Source organism: Ranitomeya variabilis, chromosome 7 (assembly GCF_051348905.1).
Source record: "Ranitomeya variabilis isolate aRanVar5 chromosome 7, aRanVar5.hap1, whole genome shotgun sequence".
Lineage (NCBI taxonomy): Eukaryota > Metazoa > Chordata > Amphibia > Anura > Dendrobatidae > Ranitomeya > Ranitomeya variabilis.
Genome location: NC_135238.1, coordinates 168,491,779 through 168,502,928, shown reverse-complemented (window position 1 = coordinate 168,502,928; position 11,150 = coordinate 168,491,779).

Here is an 11,150-nt window from a genome sequence, read left to right as displayed (position 1 = left end):
CTGCGGCACGACCTGCGTACCTAATGTTAAATATAGGTACACAGGCCGCATGCCGGCCGCATGCAGAAATAGGCGGAGCTAGCGGCGGAGGGCGGGGCTTCACAGAGGAAGTCCACAGCCCTCCGCAGCGGCTCCAAACGCAAGTGTGAAAGTAGCCTAACCGGTCTCCCTCTTACCAAACTTTCTCCTCTCCAATCCATCTTGAATGCGGCAGCCAGGGTCATATTTCTGTCCAACCGCTTCACCGACGCCTCCATCTTGTGCCAGTCATTACACTGGCTACCCATTCGCTACAGGGTCCAGTATAAACTCATCTCTCTCACGCACAAAGCCCTCCACAGTTCTGCACCACCTTATATCTCCTCTCTTATCTCTGTCTATCGCCCTACACGTGCCCTCCGTTCTACAAATGACCTAAGGCTAACATCCCCCATAATCCGAACCTCGCACCTCCGTCTCCAAGACTTCTCTCGTGCTGCGCCAGCTCTCTGGAATGCACTTCCCCAGTTGATCAGACTGATACCTAGCCCCGACCTATTCAAGCGCACTTTGAAAACCCATCTCTTCAAACAAGCCTACCACATCAACTACTCAGTAAACTAACTTTGCCCTGTTCCCTCCTTCCAAATATTATTCTGAATCTGCACCCTACTATTCATCTGTCTCCACACCCTCCATGCACATGATAACTGCACTTGATACTTGACTATTGCACTTAAACACACGGGCTGATGACCGGATCATGCAGCTTTATATGAAAATCCCTATTTATTATAATTGCCAGACCTGAAATAACAAGCACTTTTCACCTATTGTGTCCCCCCATTTCCTTGTAGATTGTAAGCTCGCGAGCAGGGACCTCACTCCTAATGTCACTGTTTAAATTGTCTTAGCTAGTATTGAATTTGCCTGTACATGTCCCCGCTTAATTGTAAAGTGCTGCGGAATACGTTGGCGCTATATAAATAAAAATTATTATTATTATTTATTATTACCCAAATATGGTTTACGGCGTGAGACTGACTGTACACCGAACAGGTATGGGTATATTGTTGGTTTGCTATTTTTATATTTTTTACATGAGTTCGAGGGCATCGCTTGGATTACCAGTACAATAAAGATGGCAAAAATGTGTGGTGTATGATTTCATTAAAATACTTTATTCTGCATGTGTGTATGTTTAATGAACCATTTACCAACTATGGGATTAGTAATGAATAGGTGTCTTAGGCTGGTTTCACAATTGCGTTTAGATCTGCAGCGTTTGTACTGAAAAAAACACATGCGTTTTTTTCCCCTATGTTTAACATTAAAAACGCATGCTTTTTTTTGTACGCGTTTGGCCGCGTTTAACGACGCATGCGGTTTTTTGCTGCATGTGTTCTGTCGCAGAAATGCAACATGTAGTAATTTCTAGAGGCTTTTTTTGCCGCAAAAAAACGCATGCATTCACTTGCGTTTGATTTGCGTCAAAAAATACATTGATGTCTATGGAAACGCATGCGTTTTTGCGTACATGCGTTTGCATGCGTTTTTGAACGCATGCGTTTCAATTAAGATAACCATGTCTAGACACTGATAAGACAACCCTAGCCAACAAGGTGATAAAAGGGAGGTTGGGGAAAGTTTCCAGACACTTCTCATCAGACTCTCAAGAAGACAAGACACTGGCAGACCGCATTTTGGAGGACAAGACACAGATCAATGTGAGTATGTCCTACCAATGCCTTTATTTTCTATTTTTTGGCTCTACATGTCCTAATTTCTTCCATTTCTTTCTTTCTACATGCCTCAGAATGTCTTCTTCGGAGTCTTCATCTGGTGAGGAGTTTGAACCACGTCAGTTGGAAGTGGAGCATGTCAGTGAGGTGAGCATTTGCTTCGTCAGATTGGTAAGTATTCACTGTCACATCGACACATGTGACAATTTGATTTTTCATTTTTTTTTAGAGCACTTCTACTGAGGCTCAGACCGGGCAGGAGCAGCGGAGTCAAGGTCCGGTGGGAAGACGGCAGCAGGTATGTATACATGGCTGACTGTCCTCTTTGTAAAATTCTTGAATCTTCCTTTCTTTACACTCGTATTTCTTTAAATTTTTCTTATGGAATCAATTTGTATGTTTGCTTTCGTATTCATGCCATTTCTCATCATCTGTTCTCTTTCTTTTCCTTATGTGATGGAGCAAACTGTAATGATTGTCTTTAATTTTTAGGTTTCATGACGGGATGATGACCTTATCGACAACGACCTGCTAATAACTCTGGTCCAGGAGCGAGTTCCGTTGTGGGACAGCCGGGATCCGCTGCATTCGATGAACACCATGCTCCGCCGTTTATGGAATGAGGTGGCCCAAGCGTTGTGGGATGGATGGGACAATGCCACGCCATGGGTCTGTAGTGCATTTGGTAAGTATTGCACTGCAGTGTGAAGCGGCAGAGACCTTTGCCGTGTTCTCTTGACTGTGTGTGATGAAAGAAACTCTCCGGAGTTTCTCTCATCACACACAGTTGTCTTTGAACGTCAAAAATTCCATGTCCTGACCATATTTTTTTTTTTTTTTAACAGTGGACAAAGTCAAAACACGTTGGCATTCCATGAAGGACCGCTTCAACAAGGATCTGCGCCAAGAGAGTCGTGCTGCCAGTGGTTCAGGAGCAAGGATCAGACTGTACAAATATCATCGCGTGCTGTCATTTTTAAGACCGGTCCTTGTCCAGAGAACGTAAGTTTTTCTCACATGCTTTCGGTTGTATTGTATTGACATAATCTGTATTTTAAAATTCCACAGGATTTAGCGTCTGGTTATTTTTTGGTATTAATTTTCTGTTTCCTTTTTTCACAGCACACACAGCACGACTGTCGGCCCAGGTTCTGGAGCGGTCCTTCATCCGGCAGCAGGTGGGCCTTCCACACTAACTGGAGACCAGGGAGCTGGCCCATCACGTCTTCCCCTTTCGCAGTCCTCTTCCACTGCACCCTTTTTTTTGGGCTCATCCCGGCAGCGACAGAGGGCTTCGGACAGGTCACTCATGCTCAAGTTTTTGCACTTGAGCTCGGTTTTACACGAAGCAATCAAGGCTTTAAGTGACCGAATGGATGTTTCTCATAACCTCTTGAATTGCCGTATCCAGGAGGTCGCCAAAAGCCTTGATCAAGTTAAAGCCGACCTCCAGAGGCCAGCTCATCATTTTTTCAACCAAATTGAGCAGGGCATGTCGGAACACCTTAGCCCTGATCTCCAGCTCAGTGTTATGCAGGCCTGCAATGCTGCTTTGTGCAGGCTATGCAGCAGAGTCGTTATTTACAGCAGACAGTGGCGGCATATCCAACTGTGCCGTCACTGTCACGATTAACCTCCATGCCGACCTCTGCTGCATACCACTGCACGGCCATCTCAATTCCTTCCACAGGCGGACTCCACTACAGCGCCAACACCATGACGAGTGCAGTTGGACATCCCACCGCCACCACCGTGACCACCGCTGCTCCGGCTTAGACCTCCTCCACTGACACCACGATGCAGCAGGACCCTGGCGTGGCTTTCAGGATCGGACCCACCACGATGCAGCAGGACCCTGGTGTGGCTTTCAGGACCGGACCCACCACGATGCAGCAGGACCCTGGCGTGGCTTTCAGGACCGGACCCACCACGATGCAGCAGGACCCTGGCGTGGCTTTCAGGACTGGACCCACCACGATGCAGCAGGACCCTGGCGTGGCTTTCAGGACCGGACCCACGACGATGCAGCAGAACCCTGGCAGGGCTTTATGTTTCACCCCCACCACTATGCAGCACGACTCTGGCATGGGCGAGCGCTCGATAAGCGCAATGGACTGTGAGACAGTGCAGCCCGACCCTGACGGGTCTCCCGCCACCACGCTACAGCGTATGAGCCCACCAAGACATCCCCCTACCAGGCAAAGCCAAAAAAAAAATCAGAAAAGAAAAAAAAAAAAAACTCTTAGTATTCCTCCCCCTTCACCTACCGATGTGTCTGTATTGTCAGTTTTGTCTCACCCTTCCAGTGCGTCTCAAGCCTCTCATGTGTCAAGCCCCATCCCCGAACTTCCAGACCCTTCTAGTTTCATAGCCCCTTCTCTTGCCTCCACTGCGTCGTCCACGGTTAGCCAGGCCTCAGTTCTTCACACCCCCTGTTTTCATCACTCAACCCCAAGCCGGCGCGGTTCAAAAAAATAAGTTTTTTACATTGTTAACAAAATAAAACTAGTTTGATTTGCCACAATTATGTTTGGTTTATTGTGTATATCGACGCGGCCAACACACACCGTGCGCCAAGAAACTTGGCCACACACTTACTTTTTGGGCCACAACATATCTCCAGTAGTTAAAAATACAAGACTGCAGCTATATGTGTGTCTTTAGTATACAGATATGAGGTGGCCCCAAAAATATAACCTGTATCTCCATAATCTCTTTTTGTATATGCCTAGTGTGGCAGTATTAAGAGAAAATGGTGGAAATATAGTGCAGTCCTCTACTGAACAGGTCAGGTGTTCAAAAACTCAAAAGTTATGACACCTGACCTGTTGAGTAGATAACTGCCTTGTATAACCACTAGGGTTGAGAGAAACAGATCGGCCAATTTCAAAAGTCGCCAACTTTTGGCAAAGTCGGGTTTGGTGAAACCCCACCCGATCTCACTGTGGGATCGGGTCGGCCATCGGCGATCTTCGGTCCAAAGTCGGGTTTCTTTATATATATATATATATATATATATATATATATATATATATATATATATATATAATGTGTCATTGAGACACACATATATATATATATATATTTGTATTTACTTCAGCGCGATATATGTTAAAAGCCGGAAATTCAATTGCCGGCTTTTCAAACCGAACATGATATGAGACATGGTTTACATACAGTAAACCATGTCATATCCCCCTTTTTTTTGCATATTCCACACTACTAATGTTAGTAGTGTGTATGTGCATAATTTCGGCACTGTACCTATTAAATTTAAGGGTTAAATCGCGGACAAAATTGGCGTGGGCTCCAGCGCAATTTTCTCCACCAGAGCAGTAAAGCCAGTGACTGAGGGCAGATATTAATAGCCTAGAGAGGGTCCATGGTTATTGGCCCCCCCTGGCTACAAACATCTGCCCCCAGCCACCCCAGAAAAGGCACATCTGGAAGATGCGCCGATTCTGGCACTTGGCCACTCTCTTCTTACTCCCGTGTAGCGGTGGGATATGGGGTAATGAAGGGTTAATGCCACCTTGCTATTGTAAGGTGACATTAAGCCAGGTTAATAATGGAGAGGCGTCAATTATGACACCTATCCATTATTGATCCAATTGTATGAAATGGTTAATAAAACACACACACATTATTACAAAGTATTTTAATGAAATAAAGAGACAGGTTGTTGTAATATTTTATTATACTGGTAATCCACCTGAAGACCATCGTTCTGTAACAAAGGAAAAATAATAAACCAACAATATACATACCTTCCGTAGATGTGTAACGTCCCACGATGTAAATCCATCTGAAGGGGTTAAATCATTTTACAGGCAGGAGCTCTGCTAATGCAGCTGTGCTCGTGCCTGTAAAAACCCCGGGGAATTAAGGTAATGTAGGTCAATGACCTGTATTTACCTTCATTCGCGGTGATGCGCCCCCTGCTGGATGTCCCTAGAATGTGGGAAAATATTTACCAGGCTTGAGGTCATATGAGGACATCCAGCAGGGGGCGCATCACCGCGAATGAAGGTAATGTAGGTCAATGACCTGTAGTTACCTTCATTCGCGGTGATGTGCCCCCTGCTGGATGTCCTCATAAGACCTCAAGCCTGGTAAATATTTTCCCACGTTCTAGGGACATCCAGCAGGGGGCGCATCACCGCGAATGAAGGTAAATACAGGTCATTGACCTACATTACCTTAATTCCCCGGGGTTTTTACAGGCACGAGCACAGCTGCATTAGCAGAGCTCCTGCCTGTAAAATATTTTAACCCCTTCAGATGGATTTACCTCGTGGGATGTGACAGATCATCGGAAGGTATGTATATTGTTGGTTTATTATTTTTCAGAGCGAGGGTCTTCAGGTGGATTGAGAGAGCAATAAAATATTAAAACAACCTGTGTTTATTTCATTAAAATACTTTTTTGTAATGTGTGTTTGTTTTTTTAACCCTTTCATACAATTGGATTAATAATGGATAGGTGTCATAACTGACGCCTCTCCATTATTAATCTGGCTTAATGTCACCTTACAATAGCAAGGTGACATTATCCCTTCATTACCCCATATCCCACCGCTACACGGGAATGGGAAGAGAGTGGCCAAGTGCCAGAATTGGCGCATCTTACAGATGTGCCTTTTCTGGGGTGGCTGGGGGCAGATGTTTGTAGCCAGGTGGGGGCCAATAACCATGGACCCTCTCCTGGCTATTAATATCTGCCCTTAGTCACTGGCTTTACTACTCTGGTGGAGAAAATTGCGCGGGAGCCCACGCCAATTTTTTCCGCGATTTAACCCTTTATTTTAAAAGCTACAGTGCCAAAATTTTGCACATACACACTACTAACATTTGTAGTGTGGAATATGCAAAAAAAAGGGGGATATGACATGGTTTACTGCCCGTTTTTGGGTAACCTTGGTTTGGAGAGGAAAAAGATAGGCGACACGGTCAACACAACCAACACTAAAGTTTATTAATGTGAAACATTATTTTCATTGTAGAAAATTACTGGTACACATAAAGATACAACAGGACATTTACACAACATTGTCCAGCCATGACACCGGTCCAATATCTGAATCAAAATAAGCAGCAAATTGGTCCCGCATGAGACCAACGGCTGCAGTTGACCGCAGCGGGTGATGCTGGAAATCAGGCAGAGGGTGTGCAACTGGTTCATCCAGTTCAATGTGGGGTCGTTCCTTAGTAATTATGTAATTGTGGAGAACCACACAGGCTTTGACCACCTCGTCAACTGTTTCCACTTTTAGATTTATGGCTGATGCAAGAATACGCCATTTAGTGACCAGAATGCCAAAGGTACACTCTACTGTTCTTCGGGCCCTCGTCAGTCTGTAGTCCCAGTCACGACTGGAATAGGGCTTCAGTAGATTTTCACACATCTGGAAGGCCTCATCCCCAACCATAACAAATGGCAACGGTGGGCCTTGAGTGTTGGGGAGAGGCTGTGGAGGGGGAAAATTAAAATTGTTCCCATACACACGCCGGCCCATATCCGAGCTCTTGAAAGTCTGGGAATCGTTGCCACGGCCAAAAGCTCCAATGTCCACGGCGATGAAGCGACAGTCCACATCAGTTATTGCCATGAGCACTACAGAAAAATATTTCTTGTAGTTCAAAAACTCCGATCCGGTTCTGGCAGGTTTGATAATGCGGATGTGCTTTCCATCCACCGCTCCTAAACAGTTGGGGAAATCACACACATTCCAGAATTTTACAGCAATTTCACGCCACATGTCCGTGGTGGGTAGTGGGTGCGACATTCTCGTGTACTCCTGGAATTTCTCCGGGTTGGCATTCAGCTCGGCATAGAGCGTGTGATAGGCTCCACGCCTCTCATGCACTTCAATAATCGGGTGCCTCCAAAAAAGCCTACGTTGTCTCCTTCTCCATCTTTCGCGGTTTCGGTCTTGCTCCCAAGCAAAAGCACAGGCCAGAAACATCTTGAAGCTGAAATCCAGGTTGAAATAAAAGCTCTCCATGCGAAGATCCATCATGACACAGGATACAGTAGCAAGCTGTTAAAATTTAAGTAGCCGTAGGGTCTATATATAGAGAGCCCATCATATATGCCCTCTGTAGTCCCATTGGTGGTGTCTGGTTATCTTGATTTTGCTATTGTGAAATTTCTCTTCTTGCGCAAAAAAAACGCAAACGCATGAAAAAAAGCATGTAAACGCGGTCAAACGCTGCGTTTTTTTAAACGCATGTGAAAACGCATGCGTCTAAAAAACGCTGCGTTTGTACACGTTTACATGCGTTTTTTCATGCGTTTGCAGATGCGTTTAAAACGCTGCAGATCAAAACGCAAGTGTGAAACCAGCCTTATTGACACCTCACTATTACTAAGTCATCTTAATGTCACCTTACAATAGGAAGGTGACATTAACCCCTCATTACCCCACTTGCCACCACTACAGGGCAAGTGGGAAGAACCGGGCAAAGCTCCAGAATTAGCGCATCTAATAAATGAGCCTTTTCTGGACAGCTGCGGGCTGCTGTCTTTAGGCTGGGGGGGCCATATCCATGGCCCCTTACCAGCCTGAGAAAAGCAGCCTGCACCTGTGAGTTTTGTCGGGTTGGTTTAAAATCATAGGGGGGACCCCACGTCGGGCTTTTAATTCATTCATTCTCCCCTGCTCACACTGCTCACCGGCACAGCATGGAAGAGTGAATGAAAGCCACGTTCAGCACCACACGCAGGGGAACAGCGCTTACAGTAGCGCTACTTCCCCGGCAGCCATCCGTGCACACGGAGGACATTGCTCACTGTCCTCTGTGTGTTCGTGTGTAGCACACTTTGTGGCCCGTGTGTCCGGGTCAAAATTGGCATGTCTGCATGTTTTGCACATGGACACACAGTCCGTGAAAACATACTGACATGTGCATAGACCCATTCATTCACACAGAGCTGACACCCGCACCCACTCGCTGCGGCGCTCACCGATCGGTGCGCCATACCTGTACAACTGTTTGCAGGAAAGCAGCTCCCACAGAGCAGTACATGTATGGTGCATGTCGAGAAGGGATTAAACAGCCCTCTTATACACAAACACTATTGAACAGCATGCAGTTAATGAATATATGAATGCATCAAGAACATTGAAAAGGAATTCTAATCATAAGTAACATATTTGTCAGAGACACATGAAAGATCACATTGGCAAAGTAGACTATATTGAACCATTACTGATTTTCAGAATGAAAGGACCCAATATGCATCACTTAAACCCCTTTGGGAATGTTCATAGATTTCTGTTATTGAAGCGCTAACACAATATTTAAGGCAGAGGTCCATTCAAATCAATGATAGTTTGCTTAGAAAACTGTGTTAGGTTTTTTGTAACAGAATTCCCTGGGTCTTAATTATGCTATAAATGGGATATTTTCTTATTTTATTCTAAAAATCAGAAGAGGTCCAAGATTACAAACATCAGCAATATGGTCTTTTAATATAGGTCAATGACATATCAAATTAGAATTTTGTCCAACCCTTTTAGAAGAAAACACATTTTTTTAGATTAAACTCATGAGAGGTCAATAATATCATCAACTCCAAACTCAAATTTAGAGATGCGTCCCGAATATTTGGAGGTGCTGCTATGACCTGCACATTAGCTCCTTTAAAGAGATTCTCCAGGAATAGAAAGTCAATGGACCCAATTCAGTATTTATTTTATTCATTCTTTTGAGCTTTATTCTTCATTTACTATGGGCCTTTAAGTCAGTTTTATATGTGTTTGCTTGTTTTTTCTATTGTGGGCAAGGTTTGAAGTTTTCAGACGTTTTCAACTGATTCATCAATTGTGACTTTTTAAAAAGTCCCAAGATTTATTGCGCAAATGTACTGCAGGCTCTCCCTGGAGTGATTTTATGTATAGATAAAAATGTTGTGACATTTTCGCAGAATATGAAACTTTTTGCTCTAAACAGGCATCAAAAAAGTTGAGGGATAAAAATGAAAGATGAAAATTGGTGCAAAAACAAATCAAAAAAGTTAATGAATACCACAAGACAAAAAAAGAAAATTGTAAAGATGCAAATAAAATGGAATATTTCAGCAGGATTTGACCTCCCCCCCCCCCCCAAGAAAAATGTTTATTTGTGCTTGAAGTGCTTGCAGAGTCAATTCCATCCCTATCTTTAACTTGCTATTCTGTTCCTCTGTTACTGAGAAATTGCCATTTGAATCAATATGCAAGTAAGCCTAAAGTGCTTTAGACTTGACAAAGCACTTTTTCAAGCCTCAGCTACCTCAACTCTATTCCCTGCCCTTTGTTACCTTAACCTGAACATCAGTGTGAGCAGCCCCTTTTTACCTCAGCATCCCTAGTATCTGCAAGATTAGATCATAAAGACATGATGGACAGCAGCGTGTGCCGCCTCTTATTATCTCAGCACTTCTGATATTGCCAATATTAGATTAGATAGACAGGGTGGACAGCAGTATGAGCAGACTCTTCTTACCTCAGCACCCCTGGTATCTCTGTATTAAATTAGAAAGATAGGGTGTACAGCAGTGTGAGCAGCTTCTTCTTACCTCTGCACCCCTGGTGTCTCCAATATTGGATCAGATACACAGTGAAAAGAGAAGTGGGGGGAGCCTCTTCTTACCTCTGAACTCCTGGTATCTCAACATTAGTTCAGAAGTCAGGGTGGACAGCAGTGTGAGCAGCCTCTTCTTACATCAGCATCCTTGGTATCTCTAGTATTAGATCAGGTAGACATGATGGAAAGCTCTATGAGCAGACTCTTCTTTTGTTAAGCACCTCTGGTATCTCTAGCATTAGATTAGAAAGACAGGGTGGACAGCAGTGTGAGCAGCTTCGTCTTACCTCAGCACCCCTGGTGTCTCCATTAGCTCAGATGCACAGGGAGAACAGCAGTGTGAGTAGTCTCTTCTTACCTCAGCTCTCCTGGTATCTCCAGCCTTAGATCAGAAGACAGGGTGCACAGCAAAGTAAGCAACCTCTTCTTACCTCAGCACCCCTGTATCATCAGAACTAGTTTAGACAGAGGGGGAGGACAGCAAGAGTATATCCAGTATTAGATCAGAAAGAAGGAAAGGACAGCCATGTGAGCAGCCTCTTCCTACTTCAGCACCCCTGGTTTCTCCTATATTAGATCAGATAAACAGGATGGACAGCAGCTTGTTCAGGCTCTTCTTACCTCAGCACCCTTGGTATCTCCAGCATGATGGACCACAGTGTGTGCAGCCTGTTTCCTCAGCGCCCCTGGTGTCTCCAATATTAGATCAGATAAACAGGGTGGATAGTAGAGTAGTGTGAGCAGCCTCTTCTTATGGCCGGCGTCACACTTACTGTATGAAAAATCGGTCCAATTCTCTCGGCTGAGAGTCGCACAAGTGTTCTCCGTTTGGTCATCCGTGTGTAATCCATTTGCAAT